Source organism: Periplaneta americana, chromosome 5 (genome assembly GCF_040183065.1).
Source record: "Periplaneta americana isolate PAMFEO1 chromosome 5, P.americana_PAMFEO1_priV1, whole genome shotgun sequence".
NCBI classification, from domain to species: Eukaryota; Metazoa; Arthropoda; class Insecta; order Blattodea; family Blattidae; genus Periplaneta; species Periplaneta americana.
Genome location: NC_091121.1, coordinates 51,125,028 through 51,132,972, shown reverse-complemented (window position 1 = coordinate 51,132,972; position 7,945 = coordinate 51,125,028).

The window sequence follows — 7,945 nt, the reverse complement described above, 5'->3', positions numbered from 1 at the left end:
CCAGAACCAGAAATAGAAATATTAGAGCTTTTAAATGATAGATGATTAAACTAAAGGAGGGATGACTTGTTCCCCCCCCCCAGAAAACAAACCATGGGGTGTTATGGTAATCTAAAATGTTGCATTTTTTTTTTCGCATCAAAGAATAAATATCCCAGAATCGAATATTAGTGTTTTTCAGTGGCGGAGGACTGAAACCAGAGGAGAGAGTGGTTCGCTTCTATTATATTGTAGTCTATCCTTTTTTCTATGCTGGATTAGAGATTGAAATCAGGGGAAAAACAGACACATCAATAATGTCACATATGTTCCAAAAGAAACCGCAGGATATTAAATTGCATTTAGATTAGAGGATTTCGAATTCTCGTCCTACCCCACTGGCGCGCCGTATAGGTGGGTGTATTATAAAAGAACCCTCTCTCCCCGCCCCCGAAAAGAACCTCATCGGTATTATTCCGAAACAAAATAAGTTTTACTGCTTTTTTTTTCCACTGAAAATCATGGATATTTTTTCGAAAAATATACGTAAGTTATTTCACTTCTTTAGAATGTATATTTTCATACTCCAAATGGATTCAGTTCAATTCTGATTACAAATATGTTTCATTTTTTTAAAATTAAGACTGTATGGGGATTGGCATTTGAAGAGCTGTCAAAATTATTTTTTCATTAAAGAATTATTTTTCTTTACAAATTTCTGATTATAAAAAATATAGTAGGTAACTTTCTGTTCTAAAATTGGTTCCTTCAAGTTACCAGAGGAATGTAGAGCAGGCGAATTTTAATTTACATAAATATTCATACTACCGTCAAATCCATTTTCCGTAAGCTTATTTTTCTTATTGAACACCAACTTTTTTATGCTAAATATTAATCAATGCAGATTAAATATTTACTGCAAGTATCTGAAGTAGCTTCATGTTTCTTTGCATTTATTTTGTGAGAAATGCTACCAGTTTATTTTATTAATTTATTTTCATGAATTATAGGAAAAATAACACTTTTAAAGTTTGAAAATAAGTTTGAAAGAGAATAAATGAGATATTTCATAAAATGAATACATAAAAATGTCTCTCTATGTCTTGTGAATGTAACCAAAAAAAAAGTTTAAAAATTGAGACTTCTACTAAAAGCTCGAGTTTGAATATATTTGTAATAAGAATAGAAACAAATAAAAGATAAGAAGCCAAAATTATTTGGGAGTTCTTTGGATTTTGTTAATCCTTTACATAGCAAAGACGCTCTCAAAATTGGGTTGAAAAAGAATAAATTTGTCATTTTTTTTAAGTAGTAGGGTGATAAAACCAGGGGATGAATGTGGTTAGTTCAAATTTTATAGTAATCTCTGTTTTTTTCTTTCTGGTTGTTAACGCGGAAAATTGGGTTGAAGTCAGTTGACGCGTGTTCATATACATAATGAATCACGACATTCGTACAAACCTCGACGACGTGACAGCAGAGACTATAGACGTGAAAAATGTTTGTACTCTTATTAACATGGGTGCTATTCGAATGGTTACAGAGCTATGTATATAAGCCTACTTTATAAATCAAGCGATCTACCTTGAACCCCGTATGCCTCTCTTTACTTTCACAGATGAACTCCTATGACGTCACAATGCTCCGACATCGCAGTTTTTTACCAATCAGGGAGAAGAGACTTCAGCTACAAGCTAGCGTCACATGAGAAACTGTTGTTAAAACACTATACGGAATTCAGAAATTTTGTTCGGTCAATAGATTTCACATCAGTGACAGATATTTTAAAATAATTGTAAGCAATTCATGAACTTTATTCACTCACTGGACACTATACGGAATTCAGAAATTTTGTTCGGTCAATAGATTTCACATCAGTGACAGATATGTTAAAATAATTGTAAACAATTCATGAACTTTATTCACTCAATGGACTTCACAGCAATGTAATTATTGTAAATAGTGAACATTATTGTAAATAGTAGGATTAGTATTAGTATTACTACTGGTATTAGTATTCAAGTCACCTATGTTAAAACAATTATAAGTAATTCATGAACACTATTCAGTTAGCTGACTTTACATCAGGCAGGGTGTAGGAACAAATGTGTGTAGTATTGCGTTATTTATTAGACCTCAAGGTCATACTGCGTCGGATATTCCCTCTCTCCCTCCCTCATTAGAATAAGAATAAGCGTTATAATAAGAGAAAGAGAAAGAGAAAGAGAAAGAGAAAGAGAAAGAGAAAGAGAAAGAGAAAGAGAAAGAGAAAGAGAAAGAGAAAAAAGAAAAAAAAAAGAAAAAAACAAAAGAGGCCCAAACAAAGTCGCGACTGAAAGGGGGGTTATGATACGAGAGTCTCGCGTACCGGTAATAAGAGCTCGGTAATGATAAGCCACGTAGGAAAGCTTGAAGCGTGCGGTGACAAGAAAGTCACAATATATTCACACAGTTGGACACAATATCACATTCACACAGTTGTATGGACACACAAGCGTTATTATCACAGATATCCATAAATAGAAAGTCACAGCAATTGAAACAAACTTCACACATACACTAATAGAAATTCTTTATACATTTTCAATGCAGTAAGAACAAAAAAAAAATATTAACTGCAATCGAAATTAGTAAATAAAATATATACATTCAATACATATTATTAGATAGCAATCCTGGAATTGATATTATTGTGCATATGTGTGTAAAAATTAAAAATAAGCAAATGTATCCTTTCCTCACTTCTGTACTTACTCCTACATTATATGACAGCCTCCTCCCACTCCCCTCTACTCCCATAGTGCCACCGTGGAGTGGGGACCTTCAGCAGCGAGATCTGAGCGAGACTGAATGTCTATTTGACTGACTGTACTGCAAGCTCAGTTCACACGAGCCATACGTTGGATTGCAGCTGATGGAGGCAACTTTGAAGACACACTTCAAATGAGTAAGTTAATGGAAGTGTATGACTTCCATAAATGTATAAAAATAATTATGTATTTTTGTGTATATTATTACTGCATTTTCCAAAATGAGAGATTTATGTTCGCCGTTAAAAATGATTACAAGTTTATAATGTTTTGAGATAAGACACATGTTGCTATAACTTTATTTAACAAAATGCTATGTGCAATCATTTCCGAAAAATATTGTTCGAAACTCGTGAATCACCCTGTAGAATTTGAAGTTTCATTTACAATTTCTACACAGCTACATGTTTATTTTCACAGGCATCCTGCTATGACGTCACAGTCAGACATCGCGGAGTTCAAATTGTGGTATCGTGATGCTAAGGGCATACAGTACCAGAAGAATTTTCTTTTGGTACTGTAGACTAGAAGTTCAGACACGTCTTCGAAAACATCAACAGGTTAGTGACAAGAGAAATTTAATGGAATTATATCACTTTCATAAATGCATAGAATAATGGTGTATTATTGTTTTACATTATTAGTCTATTTTTCAAAATGAAAGATTTATTATCTCCATTAGAAATTATTATAACTTTTAGCAGTTTGAAATGGGACATATATGTTGATAGAAACTTGTTTCACAAAAATGCTGTCGGCAATAATATTCCATATTTGTTTTTGTTTGTTTGTTTGTTTGTTTGTTTGTTTTTTCGAAATCGTTGAATCACTCTGTTGAACATACAATTTCATTTGCATTAAATTTTCCACCTATAATAATACTTACTTACTTACTTATTGGCTTTTAAGGATCCCGGAGGTTCATTGCCGCCCTCACATAAGCCCGCCATTGATCCCTATCCTGAGCAAGATTAATCCAGTCTCTACCATCATATCCCACCTCCCTCAAATCCATTTTAATATTATCTTCCCATCTACGTCTCGGCCTCCCCAAAGGTCTTTTTCCCGCCGGCCTCCCAACTAATACTCTACATGCATTTCTGGATTCGCCCATACGTGCTACATGCCCTGCCCATATCAAGCGTCTGGATTTAATGTTCCTAATTATGTCAGGTGAAGAATACAATGCGTGCAGCTCTGCGTTGTGTAACTTTCTCCATTCTCCTGTAACTTCATCCCTCTTAGCCCGAAATATTTTCCTAAGAATCTTATTATCAAACACCCTTAATCTCTGTTCCTCTCTCAAAGTGAGAGTCCAAGCTTCACAACCATATAGAACAACCGGTAATATAACTGTTTTATAAATTCTAACTTTCAGATTTTTTGACAGCAGACTAGATGACAAAAGCTTCTCAACCGAATAATAACAGGCATTTCCCATATTTATTCTGCGTTTAATTTCCTCCTGAGTGTCGTTTATATTTGTTACTGTTGCTCCAAGATATTTGAATTTTTCCACCTCTTCGAAGGATAAATCTCCAATTTTTATATTTCCATTTCGTACAATATTCAGGTCACGAGACATAATCATATACTCAGTCTTTTCGGGATTTACTTACCTATAATAATAATAATAATAATAATAATAATAATAATAATAATAATAATAATAATAATAATAATAATAATAATAATAATAATTTATTTTAGTTGGCAGAGTTAAGGTCGTAAGGCCTTCTCTTCCACTCAACCAGCAAAAAGTATACATACATATGTATGAACTATTCAACTCTATATGCCCTTTCCGGGTTTCAAATCAGGGCTAAAACAGAGAAATGAATCTTATTGCATTATGAGCCTCAGAAGACCTCGAAATTTTTCTTACCCCCCCTTAGGAATCATCCTTTGCTGTATGAAATGAAGAGAAACTTATATCGATCGTTCCCAGAACAAAAAAAAAAATGCTAGGAGGATGAAAACATGGTTTACTGACATGGGAGTTACAGTGAGCTAAATTTGTCCATTTCTCCGTATGAACGGAGAAAAAGAATCCTCTTAGACCATCGTTTCAGTCCATACTGTGGAGTAACGGTTAGCGCCTCTGACCGCGAAACCAGGTGGCCCGGGTTCGTATCCCGGTCGGAGCAAGTTACCTGGTTGAGGTTTTATCCAGGGTTTTCCCCACAACCCAATACGAGCAATGCTGGGTAACTATCGGTACTGGACCCCGGGTTCATTTCACTGGTACTATCACCTTCATTTCATTCAGACGCTAAATAACCTGAGATGTTGCTAGAACGTCGTAAAATAACCCAATTAAAAATCCATTAGTTGAAATCGGTATCATCCCACATGTTCCAAAAGAAACTGCAGGATATTAAATTGTACTTCGATAGGAGGGTTTCGGATTTTCCTCCTGCTCTTAGCAGCTACCGCTTGGGTATAATAAAAAAATTTAACGGTTTTATTCCAGATCCAAATAAATATTACTGGGTTTATGTGATAGAGGAATGAAATCAGGGAAGAGTTTTGGTTTGTCCATATTCTATATTACCCTATCTATTTTTCTTTCTCGTTGTGAAGGCTGAATGTGAAAACTGAATAAATGTTGATTGGAGCGTATAGATATACAGGGTAAATAATGTGTTTGGTACAAAACTAAAGAATATGATATCGGAGATAATAGACTTGGAAAACGTTTATGTTAACATGAATGGTATTCGAATGGTTGAAGAGCTACGTACATGTATTTTTTTTCATCTAATCAAGCGATCTACCATGAAACCTATGTGCTTCTGTTTTCTTGTATAGGTATCCTCCTATGCCGTCACAGTGACGTGATAACGCGGACTTTAACTGATGAGGAAGAAGAGACTTCAGTTACGGCAGGCTAAAAACTCTGTTCATACACGTACGATACGCTGGATTGCAGCTGAGGGAGACACCTTCGGAAATACATTTAAAAACAGGTTAGTGAAATAAGAAAGTTAGTGGAATTATTCCACTTTCACAAACGTAGAAAATAATGATGAATTATTACTGTATTTTGAAAAATGAAAGCTTTATAGAAAAAAAAAATCATTTCTATCTATTATATCTCAGAAGCAAATGAGGCGTACAGTTCCAAAACCCTCTAAATCCACTTTTTCATCAAAATGATTTTTCATATCATCATAGTAAGGATTAATGCTCTCTATTGACCTATATATCAATAATGTTTCAAAAAGCTCTACATTCAGTGAAAAAGTTCATTTGGAAAATAGTTACTTTACCAATGTCCTTTAATTCCATTCTCTACTTTTCCAATAGCCTCTAAATCCATTGTCTACTCTTCCAATATCCTTTAAATACCTAGCGACTTTTGAAATATCCTCTAAATCCATTCTCTACTTTTCCAATAGCCTCTAAATACTCAGCGACTTTTTAAATATTCTCTGAATCCATTCTATACTTTTCCAATAACCTCTAAAGACCTAGCGACTTTTCAAATATCCTCTAAATCCGTTCTATACTCTTCCAATAGCCTCTAAATACCTAGCGGCTTTTCAAATATCCTCTAAATCCATTCTCTAATTTTCCAATATCCTCTAAATACCTCTAAATACTTTTCAAATATCCTCTAAATCCATTCTCTACTTTTCCAATAGCCTCTAAATACTTAGCGACTTTTCAAATATCCTCTAAATCCATTCTCTAATTTTCCAATAGCCTCTAAATACTTAGCGACTTTTCAAATATCCTCTAAATCCATTCTTTACTTTTCCAATAGCCTCTAAATACTTAGCGACTTTTAAAATATCCTCTAAATCCTTTCCCTACTTTTCCAATAGTCTCTAAATACTTAGCGACTTTTCAAAAATACTCTAAATCCATTCTCTACTTTTCCAATATCCTCTAAATCCATTCTCTACTTTTCCAATTTCCTCTAAATATCTAGCGACTTTTCAAATATCCTCTTTAACCAATATTTATTTTCTGGATATTGTAGTAGTGTACTTATTGTGAGATCTGGCAGTTGGTATGCCTTATTATATTTTCCCGCCGGTTAAGGTCTTTGGTAGATTAGAAAAAGGAATAAGGAAATTAAATACGATCACTGATTCTTCTAAATACATAAGAATTTATGTACAAGAAGGAACTGTCGAGAAGCTAGGATATGATGTTCCTGTCAACAGCTGAAAGGAAAGGAGTGACACAGGTGTTGAAAGCATTTTCAATTTAGCCCATTCTAGGAAAATTTTCTTCAAAAAAGGGAAGTCAGATGTATTAGTGAGAGGAAAATGCCACTATCGTAACGATTTTGGAGTTCACCGAAGTCTTTTGAAACGAGGAAAAGCAATCCATGACATGCAGTTGCAAAGAAAGTAGTTGGGGTAACAGTAAAAAAGGGGAAAATTAAAGATACTGATAAACTTCTTTCAAAACATTCCGGTCCTTTGTGGAAAACAAACAACGATCTGAAATTTTGTGCCCATCTAATCAATGAAAATGGAGAGCAAGTAGAGGAAGCAAAAGAAGACGAAAGAAACATTTTGGACGACCTGAAGCTATAGGAGTAAATGCCAATTTATAAAATGATTGTTCAAAGTAAACCCTGGACTGAATTCTATTTTTTTATTGCTGGAATTCCATTGTGATATGTGTGATTGTTGCACACATTTGAAGATATTTTTCTCTTGGAATTCAGCTCTATTGATAGTTGAGTAATGATTACTTTCGTATGTATTTGAGCACGTAGTTTACCATAATTCTTTATCTTCAATCTGCACTCTTATTTACATGAACAATATAATAATCAATAATATCCCTGTAACTCTTGCAGTGGCGTATACTAGTTAAAGGGTTTGGGCTACCGCTGACCCTATTATTACACAAAATATATCTAACAATTACTTTAATTTTAATTACTATGGTAAAACTAATAATACAAAATTATTACATTATGTTATATTATAAACTTTTTCTTTTGTAATTTCCTTGGGCTACCGCCGGTAGCCCCGGTAGCCCGCAAAATACGCCCCTGTTCTATAAATAAATATGTTGGTTGAAATCTACTAAGGAAGAGACTAGTAAAATGCTTTGTGTGGAGTGTGGCATTGTATGGGGGCAAAAACATGAACATTACGACGAAATGAAGAGAAACGAATAGAAGCATT